Consider the following 19,249-nt stretch of genomic DNA (forward strand, 5'->3'; position numbering starts at 1 on the left):
AAGGAAATGACTTTGTAAAAAGAAAATGTTTTAAAAGCAAATATATTTATCACATCTTTATCAAGAATAAGAAAAAAAAGGAAAACCACCCAAATCTGTGACAAGGGAGGGAATAATTAAGGCACTGGCTTATCTGATCTTGGGCCAATTACTTAATCTCTCTAAACTTCTATATCCTTATCTGTAAACTGGGGACAGTTGCCTCCCCTGATGGGTTGTTGTAAAGATTAAATTAGATAATGCTTGTAAAATATTTTAATCACTATACTTGTCATCAAGAAAATACCCAAGAAGTCTTTTCTATTAAGACTGTCACTATTTACAATCATGTTTATGTTGAGTTTGCATTAATATAGAAAAATGCTAATGTTACCCTATCTACGGGCAAGAGCAGGAGAGCAATCTAAAAAATAGCTGATGAAAACCAGATAAAATAAACAAATACGTGTAACTCAAATAAATTTGGGCCTCCTTGTTCTTTCATTTTAAATACCATCTTAGCACGGTGACACATCTAAAAGAAACGCAAATGTGACTTTTAGAAAGCTGGGAAACAACATGGGTATTTAAGGATTGAGGGGAGTGGCTGACATGATATATATTGGGCATCTTGCAGCTAAACTCCTAAAAAGTTTCTTTGGGATGTGTCCCTGAAGAGTTCCACCCCTTGTGGTAACCGCTCAGGTCTGTCTGTCTTTCTGCCTCTTGGGACCGCAGATATTTTCTCCTGAGATGCTTCTCTATTACCTCTTCATGATAGCCATGGCTATCTTCTTATTTTACGTATATCTCCATCATTATTCCCCTCCACCATCTAAATGGATCTTCCTTGATCTATCATTCCCACCCCCCCGCCCCCCAGGGGCAGGGGAGGAATAGGTGTGTATTAATATGTGAATACTTAAAATTTAATAATTGTGTCTCCATCATTGAAAGGGAAGCTGTTCCTCTTGCAAGAGCAATATACAGAAGGAAAATTTGAAGGAAGTGCACTGAACAGATAATAGGGATTGCTGTTGGATAACGGGGCTAAAACATTCTCCTACTTTCCTTTACTTTACAAATTTTCTATGACAAAAATATATTACCTTTTTAACAAAATTGGGATAAAGGTCACATGTTATAAAACTCATCCTTTTAAAGCATACAGTTTGAGGTTTTTTATTACATTCACAAAGCCCTACAAACATGCCCACTATCTAATTCTGGAACATTTTCATCATCCCAAAAAGAAACATTGTGCCCATTAGCAGTCATTCTGTTCTCCACTGCCCCCCAACTCTGGAAACCATTAATTTACTTCCTGTCTCTATGAATTTGCTTGTTCTGTATATTTCTTACAAATGAAATCATACAATAAGCAGCCTTTTGTGTCTGTCTGCTTCTATTGAACAAAATGCTTTCAAGTTCATCCATGTTGTATCATATATTCATGCTTCATTACTTTTTATGGATGAATAATATTCTTAAATGTATTCTACAATGGGAGAAATATCTTAGTTTTTTAAAAAGCTAATGGGTACATAAGTCTAACCTTTGACTGTTAATTCTAATAAGAGTATATATATATATATATATATATATATATATATATATATATACAGTTCAATAATAATGAATGATTTTTGCTGATGTATAAATTATTTTTCAAAATCATGTATTTATAAAGCTTCATGAGACTGTTAAACTTTTTTTTTTCTCACTCAGGCTTTCAACTAAAAAACCCCCATGGGAATCTAAATGATAATCTAGCTGAATACCAGACAAAGTAATCGAACCACAGAGAGAGACAGCTGTGGACACCCAGGACACATATATTTCAAACACAAGATGAAAAATTCTTGGCCTTTAAATTTTGAGTGTTCAGAGGGAATACTTAGAGTAACTGAAATGAGAAATTAAAAAAAATTGTTTAGAAACATATCACATGAAATATTCTGTGATAATCAATTGTAGTTAAGATATTTGAAGCTTGGATCAATATAGTATAATTCAGCCTTACAGTCATTAAGAAGAAAGAAATTCCAAATCTGTTTGTATGCACGCTGTGTATGTATTTGTGTACCTGCAAATCACAAACATATAAATACTGATGTACACTCAGTGTACAAATTTAATGTTATAATCTTTACTTGGAAAGGCAGATTGTACGTGTTTTCAGTTACAAGGGAGATAGCTCGATCAAAGCTGACTGCAGCTAGCTCACATTAAAGTGAGGGTTCAGTGAAAAATCAAATTCTATAAATGAATGACTTACCCAGGACATAAAATCTGGAGCATTTCAAACACACAGAGGGTGCACTGGGGTGATGTCCAAAAGTGGGGTGCTGGTGATATCGAGTTCTTGATCTAGGTGCTCATTACATATGTTCGGTTTTCAAAAATTCATCGAACTGCATACTTGTGATCTAAACACATTTCTCTATAGACATTATCCTTAAATATTTTTTTTAAGTTAAAAAAATTAAAGCAACAAAAGACACTACACATTGATTTTGGAGGGCCTGTGTATGAACCTTAGCTAAGGGCTGCATCAGGAAGATATGTCAAGAATTAATAATTAACACATTGGTTTAGTCTACAGAGAGATGTCAAAGTTGTAAGTGCTCATTTGAGAAAGCTAATATCAAGTCTGTAGACCAGATATGCTTAAAAATCCAACTTAATGAAGAAAGTCTCTGTTCACTGAAAGCATTCTCTGAAGATGTCACTGGGTCAGCTTCTGCAGGACCAGAGAGACCACTTGCTGTGAAACGTTCAGATACGATGACAGTAAAGCAACTGCATTTAATCATTTAGGAGACTATAATATGCCAGTTAGGATTAGGTTACGCTCTGATTCAGACAAATGAAGAAAACTGTTTTGTTTTTCTCCCCCAGGATTTTTTTTTTAGCAAATTAGACCATAAATACAAAAGTGTTGTGGACAAAAAGCAGACTCCTTAAAATCTCATATTTTATTAGAGGTTTTTGGCTAACACCAATGCACAGATTCCAGCTAATAATTTCAGGACACGTCCCTATACCCTCCAACTCTAGCTACAACTTATCACATAGAAGATTGTACGTTTTTTGAAAGCAGGATGAGGCACTGTTTGTGGGAGTGGAAAATAATACCATTATTTTGGAGTGCAACTGGTACTCAGAAGACTTTAAAATGTCCATACTTTTCATCTAATTATAAGACTTTATTCCTGGATAAATAATTAGGGTATACAAAAAGATTCCATTAAAGGAATGTTATCATATCATTATTTGTGGAAACAAAATATTGGAAACAATTTTGGAAATCCAACGACAGGGGGTTGATTAAAAAACAAAGAAACCCACAACAATAAATGTCCACATAGTAGGAGAGTATATAGCCATCAAAAATGTGTTATAGGAGTACATTGATATTTATGTTTATGATAAACATATTTAAATGAAAATAAGATTGCAAAAAAATTTACAGAATAACACCATTCCTTAAAAATTAAGTACCTAAATATACACAGCAACATTTGGCATCAAGAAACATTAAAATATTAATGCCAACTAGGATTATAATTGATTTAAAAATTTTTCTTATCTATATATTCCATCTTTTCTAGAATAAACGTGTGTTATTTTATAACAAAGAAATTTTATAGAAAAGTGAGATGGGGAAGTAGGAAAACCAGGGACTAGAATATTTATGCATGTGAGAATGCATTCTTCCTTCATTAGGTGGAACTAATGTCTACTCTCTACCTTTGCCCTGCGTACCTTGAAAGCTTTACGTGAAGTGCCTTTCAGTGCCTGCTGCCCCAGAAACCTTTCTTTAAATTCTGAGCAGCCATCCCACATCACCAGTGTTATCCTGGAGCTCCTGGTCATTCAGCTCCCTTGACTTAAATCAAAGGAACTAACATCTCAGTCCGCCCAAACACACACAAAACCACACAGCCACTCAGCCTAGAACAATGCGGCAAAGGATACACCTGCTGAACACCAGGGAAAACCCTCTAATCTTTCCAGATCAAGTCATCAGACTTTGAGAGATTTCAGTTCTCTTTCAGAAGAGTCCTTGGTCTACTTCACATAAGTGGATTTTTAAAAATATTAGCATCTGAAATATTCTAAGGGTTCACTGTTGATTTTTGTTTGATAAACACAAAGGGAAACAATTCCCCTTCTTTGAAGCCTCTTTCTAGGATCCCTAATGATCAGCGGCCAAATTTAGCCTTGGCTGCATCTCCACTGTATCTATTATTCCTCCATGCTATTGATGTGAGGCTCAATCTCATCCCTATTTAGAGTGCACAAGAGCCAGCGTCTTGATGAAAGGGGAGGTTGGTGAACGTAAATTGAAAAGAGCCGGGAGAACATACTGTAATGAATGGAAACATACAGCTTCATGGTTTATGGTACTAAAATTACATTCACACAAAAGAATCAATAGCCTTGATCATATTATATGAGAAATAAGAAAGGAGGGGGAGTTGTAGAGAAGGCAGTCAAGATATCAGCTGATTAGAATTATTCCAGGTAATTTATTTAGTTTTGTTTTAAGTACTTCTGCCTGTATGATAATATTATTTTTTAAAGTAAGTTATTTATTTATTTATTTATTTATTTATTTATTTATTTATAGCAATCTCTACACCCAACATGAGGCTCGAACCCACAACCTCAACATTAAGAGTCACACGCTCTTCACGCCAGGCACCTCACGATTATTCTTGACAGCACTATTCATAATAGCCAACAGGTGGAAACAATCCACCAGCAGTAGAATAAAGAAGAATAAAGAAGAAATTGAACTATAGTCATATATTGGGATACTACACAATGGATGAACTCTTGCTACATACATTAGGAATAAATCTCACAAACATAATATTGAGGGGATGAAGCCAGACACTAAAGAGATTTTGTTTATGTAAACGCTCAAAAGCAGGAAAATGAGTCTATGGTTACAAGTGAAGATAGCGGTTTCCTTGTTTGGGAAGTGACTGGGTAGGGATTTAAAAAGAGCTTCTGGGCGCTGGTGACTTTCTGTTTCTATATGTAGGTGCTGGTTATGTGGGTGTGTTCAGTTTGTGAAAAATCCTTTAAATTATATACTTATGATTTACGTATTTTTCTTTTAATAAGATACACATCAATAGGAATGTTTTAAATTCCAGTTCCTCGGCCCTGACTAAAATCTACTGACTTTAGGTTATGGTTCTCTTGGGGTAGTCCAATGTGAAGCAAAGGTTGAGACTCACTGGACCAGACCATCTCTATCTAGTGGTGTGCTACAGCCAGCCTCTACCAGCTCGTGAGAGCTGGCTGTTAAATTCCAGGATTTTTGCAAACCTGTTAAAGCCTAATGTACAGAGTTGTCAAGCTGTGATGTTGTACACATGAAATTAATGTAATGTGTGTCACTATACTTCAGTTAAAAAAATAAACAAAATAGGTTCAGTATTAAAAATTAAATTAGATCAAGTTTCAAACAAAGAAATACTAAAAACAAAGGTACTAAATGCTCAAAGCTCATCATTTTCTAATTATTGTATTACATTTTACAGTTACCTACATTTTGAGGTTATTTATGCCAATTTTGTCTGTATGATGGAAATACTTCACCACAGTGTTTATTGGGCCATCTCTCCCCAACTCCACACTCAGTGGCAACGGTAGCTTGAAACTGACTGAGGTGGGAGTCTGTATACCACAGAAATTGGCAACCACTACCAATTCAGGACTTGCTTTGTTGTTTTGTTGCTTGACTTAAGAAAATGATTAAAAAATGTTAATGATGCAGATTAAATTTAGAAGCGTGTTACATGTGAATAGCACACTTTCGGAAATATCGTTATAGTATTTAAAAATTATTATCCGGTTCAGCAAAGAAGGTATTCGTATCTTTGATAAATGACTACAATTCTGACATGCCTTTGTTGTTGCACTTTTATCCTGCTTATTAACATAATGGAAAATATCAGCCAATATTTATAAGGGAGTTACACCCTTTCATCAATTGTACTGCAGGTAGCTTATGGATAAAAGAGTTGGACCAAAACCAGTGAGCATTCTATAAAACCCAACTGGCTTTACGGAATTTACAATAAAGAGTGTTGTATATTTTTTTATTATTTGTAAATTGTGTGCTACATACATTCTTTATGTCAGTAAAATTTATAATAGACTTATGTATGCACATAAATACATTTTTTTTTTCCCAGAGACCTGGTTGATTTACTAGCCCACTGCTGTGTACATCTCCTCCGTGTTTAAGATTCCATGAGTGTCTATTATGATTTAAGAAACAAGCAAAAAAAAAAAAAAAAAAGAAACAAGCAAACAAAATAAGCAGCCTGTAAGGCATGAGTTTCAGCATAAGATATAGCAAAACCTATACTTTAGACCTTCACTATTCAAGATGTGGTCTTTGGCATCTATGGGGAGCTTGTGAGAAATTCATAATCCCACGCCAGAATTCCTCAATCAGAATCTGCATTTTATCAGGATGCCCAGGGGATTTGCATGCACAATTAAAGTTTGAGAGGGGCGCCTGGGTGGCTCAGTCGGTTAAGCGTCTGACTTCAACTCAAGTCATGATCTCACAGTCTGTGAGTTCGAGCCCCGTGTCGGGCTCTGTGCTGACAGCTCAGAGCCTGGAGCCTGCTTCTGTGTCTCCCTCTCCCTCTGCCCCTCCCCTGCTCATGCTCTGTCTCTCTCTGTCTCAAAAATAAATAAAAATATTAAAAACAAATTTAAAAAAGTTTGAGAAGCACTGCTTTAAAAATAAACTCCTTGGTATGAACTGAAATTTATATAATCAATTTGGGATTAGTAATAAGATTAGGGTCAGTCTAGCACCAGTTCAGCCCCTTCATAGCAAAGGAAAAAAACACATAATTGCTATACATAAACCTGAAGAAAAGGACATGCCTCTTACAATATAGCTTTGTCAAACACTGAAAGGGAGACTGTGCCACCAGGAAAATAAAGGCTATTCTGGGCCACTTGGATTAGTAACTTAAAAAGGGGGGGAAAGTACAAGAAGGAAAAAATCACAACACTAGCTTCCCTCCATGTATGTGATGAATAAGACACGTTGCCAAAGACTTGGTTCCAAAAATCCAAAGCAGGGCAGCGACTGCCACATGACAGAGTGCGGCAGCTGGGGAGAGGAGTGTGAGGAAATACTTTCCAGAGATGTAATTTAGTCTAGGGTAGTTATCAAGTACGGAGGGTAAAAGGGGGAAATTGTAGTGCTTATGTTTTTCCTATCCATAGATCAGTCAGCAACATAGGACAAAAGGAAAAGCTAGGGCCAGAGCACAGAGAATACTTAATGCTACAGTTAATTGAAATGACGGTAGGAAAGTCTCGTGTATTTTGAAATTGAAAGCAAAAATGTTCTACTGGCGGTAATATTCTCTGAAAGTATTTCTTCGTTACTTGGCTGAAAATATAGTAGTTGCTTTGAGATGCAAAGGTCTGTGTGGAAAACGTGTTAGATACTTAAACAGTTCCGGAAGGAAATGGGAGCCACAAATCTCCAAGAGGAGCTTGGTATTAGTTTGTGGCAGATACTGAAGCAATAAAATAATTCAAGTAAACCATAGCAACCCTAGAGTACAAAGAGAACAAATGTAGTTGTGACTGGGCCACTGGTACCCCAAGAGACCCCAGCATGTGTTTTTACCCAAGGAAAAAGGTTACTGTAACAACCCCCTGCAATATCAAAATTCAAACAACTCTAGTTCATTTAGGGGAAAAATGATAGGACTGCCCTAGTGTGTTATTAACATTTCCCCTTGAAATACTCTAGAAAGGCTTAGAAGAGAACTATCCCTTACTGAGCAACTACTATGTGCTTTACATGTGTCATTTCATAACATCCTCATAATTCTCTAAGAGAGGTGATACTGTATGCATTTCATAGATGAGAAAAATGAGGTCCAAAGAAGATTTACAGACATAGTCTGTAAAGAGCCAGAGCTCCACAGACAAAATTGAAAAGCTCCATACTTGATTAAAACTGATCGTTCCATGAAGACAGAGTGGTAGGGATGGGAGTGTGGGGCTGCTATGCTTTAAGTAAGCAGGAAGACTGTTCTACACCACCATCAATGAACAGAAATCAGGGTTCTCTTAGTGCCCCGAGATCCTCTTATCACCCATTTTGGGATGTATCTTAGGTTTCAGATGGATTTCATACTTGATAGTTGTAATTTTGGCTATGCTGGAGGCTTTGGAAGACTTGGCACAGTTCAGGCAGTGTTATGTTCTAGAACTGAGTCCTGGGCTCAGACTTGGGGACCCAGGTTTGCTTCCAGATGCGTTAGATATTAACTATGAGAGGGGGTAAGCTCTATCACCTCTTTGGGTGGTAGGTTTTTCCACTTACATGAAGTTGTCTTAAGTATCTTTGAGGACCTTTCTGGATCCATGATTCTACCCTTCACAACTCAACTGTTTTAAGATTTGACTTTCATCAAAACATGTTAGAAATGACCTGGAAGGTTAACAAATTTGTCTGAACAAGCCAGCTATGTAGTTCAAGTCAGATTAAAAACAAAGCAAACAGGGGGAGCCTGGGTGGCTTGGTCGGTTAAGCGTCTGACTTCGGCTCAGGTCATGATCTCATGGTCCGTGAGTTCGAGCCCCGCGTCGGGCTCTGTGCTGACAGCTCAGAGCCTGGAGCCTGTTTCAGATTCTGTCTCCCTCTCTCTCTGCTCCTCCCCTGTTCGTGCTCTGTCTCTCTCTGTCTCAAAAATAAATAAACGTTAAAAAAAAAAATTAAAAAAAAAAAACAAAGCAAACAAAACAAAAAAACCCCATAACAACAATTATTTAACCCCTGTACTCCACCATCTGCAAAGCTAACCTGGGATAAAATGGTTTAAAGTGATTTTCCCCCCTTAGCAATTCATCTAAAACAAATGTATGTTCAAGTTCTTAAGCAGACCTGGGTGCAAATCCAAGCTCTACTTCCTGTTGCTCTTTGAACTTAGCATATCTGGAGTTCCATTTTTTGCTTCCACAAAATTGGACTTGATAATGAATATTAATTGAAATGCAGTAAAATGTCTGGCATCTAGTAGGAGCATATTAATTGCTGGTTATTGTTATTCCAGTGCTCATTAGGGGTTTGGACTATGGTTGAGTAACAGTTCAAAGGAACTTTCTTCACAGAGGGATGGAGCCTGAGATGGTAACCTCATTAGCACTGGGAACTTGGCATTAACGTGTGTCTAGGCACTAAATTAACAAAGGTGCAGAATGGAGAAATGTAATTGCTTCTTTTGGACCTACTGGCATCCCTTTCTTTCTGTGTAAAACTTCCTAATTCACCCCTTAGTGGATAAAACCTTACCAGAGACATGCTAACATACTTGATGGGACAGCTGGAGGGAGTATTTGAAGACAGAAGTGTCCTGGGGCACCTGGAAAGAGTGGCTGTCACACCCACAGTTCATATCAGGTTCTTTATTTGCCCATTTCCCGATTTCTGCCCTTTGTGCACAAGGAATATAGGGTTTCAGGAAGAGGAGGTGGAGACTTTGTTTATAAACTAACAAAAAAAATTCTGATGCTGACATGTAAATAACCAGTCCATACACATCCCATCTGTTTGAGTGACTGCCTCTTGGCCTCCACACCAAAGCTTTCCCCCCTTCGGCCCTACCCCCCGTCTCACCTCCAGCCTCTTTCTATACAACATAAGTCACTCTTTTGTGACTTTATGTTTCCTTCCTTCCCCAAGTTTTGTTTTGGTGTTGTGAGGTTGGTAAGAAGCCTGAGTAGAGAAAAGAAGATGAACACAAAAACCAAATTCAGATCACCTGTACTCTTTGAACCCTATTTATATGAAACCAGAGTGAGACCTTCAAATAATGAGACTGAACTGCCTGTTTTCCAAAACTAAGACCAATAGAAAAGATTAAAAAAAATTTTTTTTGTTTAGTATTTATTTATTTTTGAGGGGGGGGAGGGGCAGAGAGAGCGAGGGAGACCCAGAATCAGAAGCAGGCTCCAGGCTCTGAGCTGTCAGCACAGAGCCTGACACAGGGCTCAAACTCACAAACCGTGAGATCATGATCTGAGCTGAAGTCAGTCACTTAACCGACTGAGCCACCCAGGCACCCCAAAAAGATTTTTTAAAATTCCTATTTACTACAGGTAAATTTCCCAAGTGAAAAACATAATAAAATTTCAAGTGTTTCCATTCATGTTTTGAGATAGGTCAAGCATATTAACCAAAGCCTTCTGAAGTTCAATAAAGCAAATGAATGACTGCCAATTAAATTATTACCTGGGATAACATGCTAATTATAAGGTCTCTTTTGGTCTCTTATGATTCAGAGTATAATTTTACTTTTTTACTTTTAGATTAAAAAAATTTTTTTTATGTTTATTTTTGATAGAGACAGAGCACAAGTGGGGGAGGGGCAGAGAGCGAAGGAGACACAGAATCTGAAGCAGGCTCCAGGCTCTGAGCTGTCAGCACAGAGCCTGATGTGGGGCTCAAACTCACAAACCATGAGATCATGACCTGAGCCGAAATCGGACGCCCACCGACTGAGCCACCCAGGTGCCCCATAGATTTAGATTTTTTAAAGTAAACTCTATGCCCAGCATGGGGTGTGAACTCAGGACCCAAAGATCAAGACTCACATGCTCTACTGACTAAGCCAGACAGGCTCTCTTATTTTTACTTTTTAAATAATTACAGGTTTATAGTTGCTATATTGATATTTTTATGACATATCAGTCTTACAGTTAACCAAATATCAGTTGATGATGAGGTCTTAACCTGTAATTGGATCTTCTCAGTGTTCTTATGATCTATTCTGTAATAATACAGTATATAACAGCTTATACAGGACAAAGCTGTTATATAGGACAGCTTATAACAACCCCTTAAATGCTTAAAAGTATCTCTTAGCTAATTAAGGTTTTAGGGCTATTAGCTTGAGTTGGGGATATTAGTACATTTTAAAAAAGATGATATATGAAGGTTTTATCAATTGTTCTCCATTTCATTTTTAATTATTTTTATATAATATTCCCTAAGAAAGATTATTATATTGTATTGTAACAACTGTTACAAATTATTTTGCAAAAATAGGCAAGAGGGGAAGAGAAGGCTGTCAACCCTGGTAAAAATGGAAAATGTCCTGCTTAATCTTTACTGGCCATTTTCAGGACTTTGCTTGGGATTTATCTATTATGCATCCAAATCTATCTACATGGCACATTTTAGACAAATTGAGGTTCCAAAAGGAATTGAGTGTTTTAAAGTATCATGCTAAATAGTAAAGCTTTCTCAAAGATGCTGTGCAGATTCAAACAGCTCACAATTTTGTTACAATGCTTTTGAAGCAATAACACCTTTGAGTATGAGATACTGTAATTTAGCAGTTCTAGATGACTGCATAATCTCTCCCTGTTGGGTTGAAATTCTGCCTTCTGTCTTTTCCTAAACTTGCACTCATTTATCATCTATCCAGACAAAATATGTGCTTGGACTTTCTTCCATGCATACATGGAACTGGAAAGTAATCCCACAGAATGGAAAATGCTGAACTTCTCGTAAATGTACCACTGACCTCCCAATTTAGCCTTTTGGCATGCATGATCTTGATGTATTCTTTAACTTTCATACGTGGATGTTTAACATCTTGCCTTTTAAATCTGTGCGTAAGATCCTTAAGACCACAGACCCCCTGATAAAAACTTTCTTAAATCTTAGAGAGTGCCATGCCAGAAAGTACACATGAATACTTATTATTTCACTGTTTTATTTAAGAGAATGGTATTTATTCTTTTGCAGCAGTTGGGCCATTTCATGTTATTACATGAACTGTAATCACCATGTTATCTTAGGCAAGTCACTTAACCTTTCTTTGCCCCAACTTCCCTACTGGAGAAGAATTTTTCAACTAGAAAGTTTAGGTTTTAGAGTAAGATGGGATTTTAAAAAAATCCTATTTCTTCCATTTACTAAAAGTAGGAATTGAATATATTATCTAACCTCTCTACACTTCCAATTCTTCACCTGTCTTATGGGGATCAAGAGAGTGGTTTTACTCCACAGGATTTTTTGTTGGTTTTTGTTTTTAGGTGCAGATGAGAACATAAATGTAAAGAATGCAGCACATTAACTGAAAATAAAAGGAGAGCTATTATTATATCAAGTTTCTTCCAGCTCTAGAGTGTTAAGATTAGGGTAGGAGTAAAACTTTAATAATCAAACACCCAGATCCCCAGTATCCTCAATGATTCTGGCATCACTCTGATCCCAACATAAAAAAAAAAAAGTCAAAGTACAAACTTATTCAAGGTCCATTTTAGTGCCATTTTACTCACAGAGTAAATAGAATAATTTTATTAATCATTGAACTTGTGATGTTCATAACTGAGTCCCTGAAAAAAATGTTAAAGTCAATTGTTTTAAGACAAATGACTAAGAAACCTGTTCTGAAATACATGCTCAGAATTAGACACAAGCTATGGCCATGGGTTTGCACAAAGACACTGACCTGGCTTGCTGGAAGTGAAGAACAGAACACCCTGCTCACAGCTGGGCTCACCTACATAGAAAAGAGAAACACTTTATAAGACTTACTTCTGGCCAGAAGCACACGGACAACCACTAACATTTTCAACACATAATTTTCTGTCCCCCCACCCCCCAAAAGGGCAGAATCCGCTTTACTTTTGCCAAGTGCCAGTGTTAAAGTGGCATTTCTTTGGGTCAAATACATCCTGAAATAGCTAGGTTAACATTTTGTAGCATTTGTGAAAAATGTATTTCTGAGCATTTGGGGATGATACAAAAAAAGCTCTTGGCCCAAACCCACGGATGGGAACAAGGAAAACCTTACAGGCATTTTACCATACAGAAGTCATACACGTGGACACACTACTCTTCCTAAATAACATTTTTTGGCTATATTATCATAAATAAAAGACCATATGCTTCTAGGTTTTTCCTTTCAAGTTACATTTGTATAGTTTATAAGTTTATAACTTACAAAACTCGTCATTGGGTGAATAACATCAAATTATTTGTGTTTCTATTTTTACCTCTGTGATCACACACAGCACTAAGTACTTATATTTGCACTACCTTCAAAATTTGGGATAAAAACAATCAATGGGCAAGGTCAGAAGAATACTGACCATGATTTTATTGTTTCCCAATAATCATTTCAAAGTCTTCCATACTGAGAGGAACTGGTTAAACCCCTTTCCCACTATATCTACATATGATCCAGGAATCTCAGAGGCAACCTCATATAATAATTGACCGCTTACTCCACCTGCAGAGCTGTAGGCAGACATTATTTATACCGAAAATAACTCGTGTTTATTTTCTACCAACCAGTGACTCTTCTGCATCCACAAAGTTATTGGAAAGGAAATAGAATTCCAAATTTTAAAGAGTGTTTGTAAACAAACTTATCAATGTATGTTTAGAAAAGCCTGGAGCTTGTAGGAGGTCACACAAACACAGCCTATTGGCTATTTATATCTGCTGACAGTGAGAGGACTTTATACAAAGATGAAAACTACCAATAACAATATTTTCCTCAGTTTAGAGAGGATACACAGGCCAGTGTAAACTATACAGCATAGCCCTGGTTGAGGATGAGGGAGCCCCAAACTAGAGAAACCTCAAGTTGAGCATCTGGCTGGAGTCCAGCAGAACTGCATGAACAGAACAGGTTCGGGGGAGTTCAAAGTCAAGGCGACTCTTCTGGTCTTAACTTCCTGGATCTTCCTAGGCCTGGATGTCTTTGTATATATATCAACCTTCATGCAATTTTTCCCCCAGCAAATGTGTACAGTCAGCTCGAAAGGCACAGCTTGTGTGCTGACGTGCAAAGCCAAGTCAAAACCCTGCGCTTGGCGCTCCCTTCTAACTTTCTGGCTTGTCCAAGTCTAAATATTGACATTGCTCCTCAGTTGAGATGTTTGATACTGCTGAGGATAGAAAAGGCTCAGCTAAAAGTAGGATCTAATGATATATTTTTACATAGTTGTGCCTTCTTTCCACGTCTCCTTCCTTCCTTCCTTCCTTCCTTCCTTCCTTCCTTCCTTCCTTCCTTCCTCTCTTTCTTTCTTTTCTTTCTTTAGAAAGGGTGTTGGATTCCCTTGTCTGCACACATCTCCCCTTCCCCACCCTTCACGCCATTGTTCTCCCCGAAAGCTGAGCACACAGAAACAAGGTAAGGTGTTTTGCAAGCCCCTCATGGCAGCTCCTCCTGTTGTCACAGCAACTCACAACAGATTCCATAGACACGGGATTGGGGGTGGGGAGCGCCAAACTGTGGGCTGACCCGTCAACTCTCCAGGGGGTGCAAGCGCTAAAGGGACTAGCGATCCACCTTTTCAGGTCCTCCGGCTCCCCACCACTGTTCTTCGAAGGAAAAGAGCCCTGTCGTCGACGCGGCACCACCCCCTCCCTAGCGCCGCCAGCCTGCTAAGGGTGCCTGTTGTACATTTTCTCAGCTCCAAGAAGGGGTGCGGCTGTGCGGGCGCTCCTAGAAATCTCTTCGGCTTGCCTCTGCCGTGAGGGTTCCCGGCCTCGCAGAGAGGCGAGGGCGGCTCCCACAGCAGCTCGGTCCCACAACTCTCTCTCGGGACGCTGCGGGCCGCTTGGCGCGGCCCCGAGGCCCCCACCTGCCCCCCGCTGGGGCCCGGGCGGTGGGGAGGGGGGCCCCGCGGCGGCTGCTCCAAGAATAAGTTTCATACCATCGCGCACTCACGACACAGAACCTACCCAGAAGCCGAGCGAGACGCGAGCTCTCTCCGCCTTCAAGGGGTGGGGGGAGTAGGGGGGGGTCCCCGCCACTCAGCAGCAGCCACGACTGCGCGCGGTCGCGGGTGTGCGGGACCCCTGCGCGCCGCGTGCAGCCCGCCGCCCAACTTTGCACAAAGGCAGCATGGCACTGCCTCCCGGTTCGGGCTCGCCCGGCGCCGCGGCCGCTCTTCCCGGTCCGGGGGAGAGGGGCTCGCCCTATTGCCACCCCAGCCCTCCCCGCCTGCTTGTGCCCCCACCCCGCTCCCGGGCGGGCCAGCCTGGCGGAACCCAGCGGCCGGCCCCGAGCTCCGCCGCCGTGGCGGCCGCCGCTCGCACTGTGACGTTAGCAGCCTTCGCGGCTATTTATATCCACACGATTGGATTTCATTCATGAAACCAGGGCCTGGTGTGTCTGTGCGCTGGGGCGCCGGTGGCAAAGGTGCCTCAGCTTTACGCAGATCCGGGGGGGCCCGGGCTGGGAAGCGGGCTGCCCGGGACAAACAGGCGCAGAGCGGGGAGACCCCGACCCTTCTCCCACGCGGCAGGGAGGGTCGGGTCAGGGCGACCTGTGCCCCCTCTCTATTCCCCAGCGCCCCACCCACACCCCTACAACTGCTGGCCCTTTGTCCCAGGCTCTGGAAAAGTAAGTTGGGCCACTAACCGGCTGGGCAGCATGGCTTTCTTCCCCCTAGGAGCTGACCGGCCGCGGACTCCGAGGGAGGACATTGGCTTTTGTTTCAAAAGCGAGCCCAGCTGCTGACTAAGGACTGTGTTAGCCCAGCCTCCTCCTCTCCTGGGAGGTTGCACGTGCTGCCGGGCTCCCCCCTCTGGGTTACCTTCCTCTGTGACTTGGGGTCCCCGCAGGGGGCGTAAGCACGACTTGGCTGTCCCCTGAACCGAGGAAGGAGGGGGATTTACGACCTCCTACAAATGGCTGAGTGAGGAAGTGAAATTGGCGTCGGGCGCTCATGGGTTGTCAGTATTCTTGGAAGGCCAGGACAGTGCATTCCTCCTCATGAACTTTCCCCCCTCTTCTAGGCTGGCCGTGACCCCTGAGGACAGGACCAGGGGTAGTTTTCATGCATTCACATAACAAAAACTTATTGAGTGCTCACCCAGTGTCAGGTGCCCTGCGAAGCTCTAAGAGAGTGACAAGGAACACAGCCAGCTTTGTCCTGGCCCTCAAGGAGCTTTCAGTCAGTCTGCTAAAATTAGGGTGCCTTAAACCTCCTTAGTCCTGGCCTATAAAGAACTGGGGGATAAAGGTATTGATGTGTTCAGCTGCCTTAGGAATTTATTCATTTAATAAATCTAGATGGCTGTGTACCAAGGGGGATACAAAGATGGCAACAATGTGCCCTTAGTCCCCAAGGAGTTTTCAGGTACTGTGTTCCTAAGGTGTTGAAAGGCTAGGGAAAAGGGAGCCTTTTAAGGGCAACTGCTTTGTTCAAGCCATCCCCATTGAACTGTCTTTGGAAATGGAGTCATGGGTCCATAATCTTTGATATCCAGAAGAGAGAGAGGGTAGTGAAAAGTCAAACATGGGGATCTACTCTAAGAACTTCAAGACAGAGACCTGAGGAGGTGATCATTTACTTGGCCCAAAACAGACCTCCCTTAGTCTATTTAAAAATGACCCTATTTTGAAAGGTTTAATCAATACAGATTCTTTTCAGGAACACATTTCTTGGGAAAAGTTAATTAACCCTGTTCATTGCTGGCAATCAGTCCTTTTTATTGCAAGCTATTTCTCTTCAAACTGCCCTGGGGACTAAGAAATAGGGTAGAAATTCAAAAGAAACAGGAACCAACATGTATTGCAGCACTCATATGTGGTGGGTGATAGTCTAGGAGGTTTAAAGCAATTTTCTCAATTAATACAAATGATGAGGTGGGTGCTATTATCATCATAACAATTTTATATATGAGAAACTGAGGCATGCAGAAGTAGGTGTTTGTTTTTGTTTGTTTTTGTTTTTTAGATTTTGACAGCTGCATTTGCACCAGCATTAGCCTGGCCAAGACCTTCTTTTATCATTAACTTGTTTTTTGACATCCTTTCTTTCATTTCCTAAATTATAAATTAAAAAAGAATTAAGCAGCATGCTTAAGCAGAAGCAAGTACTAGGACCAGAAAGATACCTATACAAAGATACCCATACCCACTTGACAGGCTACCTACCATTTGCCATCCACCCTCAGGGGACACAGAGGCTCACTTGGTCTTCCAGAAGATGCTTCTTATAATAGGAGCTAAATAACAAATAGTCATCATGGAACTACCCAGTTTGATGTCTAAATTTGAGGGAAACTGACAAGAGGAACTTTCAGGAAAATAAACTGGTGTAAATGGTAAATCAGATAAGGCAGAGGAAAAGTCACTGTTCCAGGAAGTCCTTTCAAACAAAAGCAGTGATCTGAGGAAGAGATTGCCATAATGGTGCTTTGTAGCCCCCAAATGTTACACAGAAAACCCGATTCTGTAAAAGTGGGAGAAAATGAGCAAAAAATACAGACTATATTATGCCAACAAGAGCGAAAAGGAACACAAAGAATCCCTTGAGTCACTGCTATGAGTGTATCCTCATTCTTATTACCACAAAATAATTCACATTTAAATACTAAAATTGTTGCATGGTAATAAAATCAATACTATTAGCTTTTAATAAACATTCAAAATTGGTACTTAAGCTTAATTAAACCAACACTGTGTATTTAAACACTTTTGGAATTGCTTGAAAGCGGTGTAAAAACTTTTGACTAGCTTTTATGGTTAAATATTTACCAAAGTCATAGGATTAAAAAAAATTCCCACAAGCAAGAAACAGAACTGTTCATTATCACAAATGAACTTCCTCCTCCTACCTCTTTGTATTTGCATCCCCCCCAACATTAATCTGTCCTTCATCACCAGAGTTTTGCCACTGTGAGACTGTTAAATTAACCGGTAGCATACAGTTGACTTTTTTTTTTTTAATGAAGCATAATGCCCTTGAAGTTCATCCAGGGTGTTGCATGTATCACTAGCTCATTCCTTTTTATTACTAAATAAATTTCTATTGCATGGATGCATCAGAGTTTGTCCATCCATTTACCCACTGAAGGATGTTTGAGTAATTCTCAGTATTTTGCTGTTACCAATAACACTTCTGTAAACATTTGTATATAGACATTTGTATGAACATGCGTTTTTATTTCTTTGGGATGAATGCCAAAGGATACAATTGTTGGGTCATATGCTAGGAAACTGTCAAACAGCGTTCCAGAGTACCATTTTACATTTCCACCACTAATGTTTGAGAGATCTAGTTTCTCCACATTCTCACCAGCCTTTGGTATTATCACAATTTTTTTAATTTCTTTTTTTAAGTTTATTTATTTGAGAGGGAGAGCATATGCACACATGCATAAGCAAAGGGCAGAGAGAGAGAGACAGAGAGAGAGAGAGAGAGAGAGAGAGAGAGAGGCAGAGAGAGAATCCCAAGCAGGCTCCATACTGTGGAGCCCTATTGAGGGCTGGAACGTTAACCATGAGATCATGACCTGAGTCGAAGTTGGAAACTTAACCAACTGAACCACCCAGGCTCACTATTTTTTAAAAACTCACTTGTTCAGTAATTTTGTTGGGACAACACATTGTTTTAATTTTCATTTCCCAAATGTCTAATGATTTTGAACACCTTTTCTTGTTCTTTTTTTGCCATCCATATCCCTTTTTGCTGAAATACCTGTTCATGTCTTTCGCTGATTTTATAATCGGAGTATTACTATTTTTAATTACTGAGTTTTGAGAGTTTTTTCAAAAATATATTCTAGGATAATAGAATTTTCAAAGTGCAAATTAAATACTACCGCAAGACAATTCTAATTTCAATACCATCACTATTGTTCAACATTTCTGTTGCCATCAGTTTTATAGAGAACATTCTCAGACAGTTACGTGAAGTATTCTAAAGCACTTACATGAAACTTCTCTAGTGAGACCCCTTTCAGGGTTTTATAAACCAGCATTTCAGCGGTGGGTAACAGCCTCAGAACGGCCAGCGCCAGCGCACGTGGCTGCAGCCCAAGAGGCCGAGGCCCCGCCTCCGCGCAGGCGCAAACGCTCCTCCAGCGCCCAGGCCCAGCGAGGCAGCTGCCCCAGCCGTGGGCGCCCTGAGGAGGACCGCCATGCGCGGTAGGCGTCATCCCCCTTGGACGTGGGGAGGGTGTCGTTGCTATTTGGAGAATAGTATCCTGGGTGGCGAGTTCCAGGTGTTCCAGAGAAATTTCATGGGCAAGTACTACCAAGTGTTGAGCATGTGGAAGGGAATGAACTCACCCATGTTTTTAAGAACAGGTGCGTTTGGTAGAAAGATGCTAAAAAAAACAGCTGTTGGAGCAGATTCCTGGAGTTACACGGCAGCTCACGTAACGGCCAACAACTCCACTGCACTGTGAAAGTGATAGTGGCATAGTTGATCTACTGACCCA

General features: G+C 40.2%; 1 protein-coding gene across 10 annotated transcripts in view; it reads right to left on the reverse strand.

Annotated features, from left to right (window-relative positions):
- Window positions 1–19,249, reverse strand: part of RHOBTB1 (Rho related BTB domain containing 1) — a 260,530-nt gene that overhangs the window by 51,094 nt on the left and 190,187 nt on the right. For 4 of the 10 annotated variants that reach the window (XM_042908130.1, XM_042908132.1, XM_042908131.1 and 1 more), the window contains one exon: window positions 12,510–12,560. The gene's annotated coding sequence lies outside the window, so the exon portion shown is untranslated. Of the gene's footprint in view, window positions 1–9,664; window positions 9,687–12,509; window positions 12,561–14,360; window positions 14,380–14,755; window positions 15,074–15,437; window positions 15,507–18,739; window positions 18,908–19,249 lie in introns of those variants that run through there. The other 6 variants (XM_042908135.1, XM_042908134.1, XM_042908129.1 and 3 more) reach the window with 6 other exon arrangements.

The sequence above is a fragment of the Panthera leo genome, chromosome D2 (assembly GCF_018350215.1).
Source record: "Panthera leo isolate Ple1 chromosome D2, P.leo_Ple1_pat1.1, whole genome shotgun sequence".
Lineage (NCBI taxonomy): Eukaryota > Metazoa > Chordata > Mammalia > Carnivora > Felidae > Panthera > Panthera leo.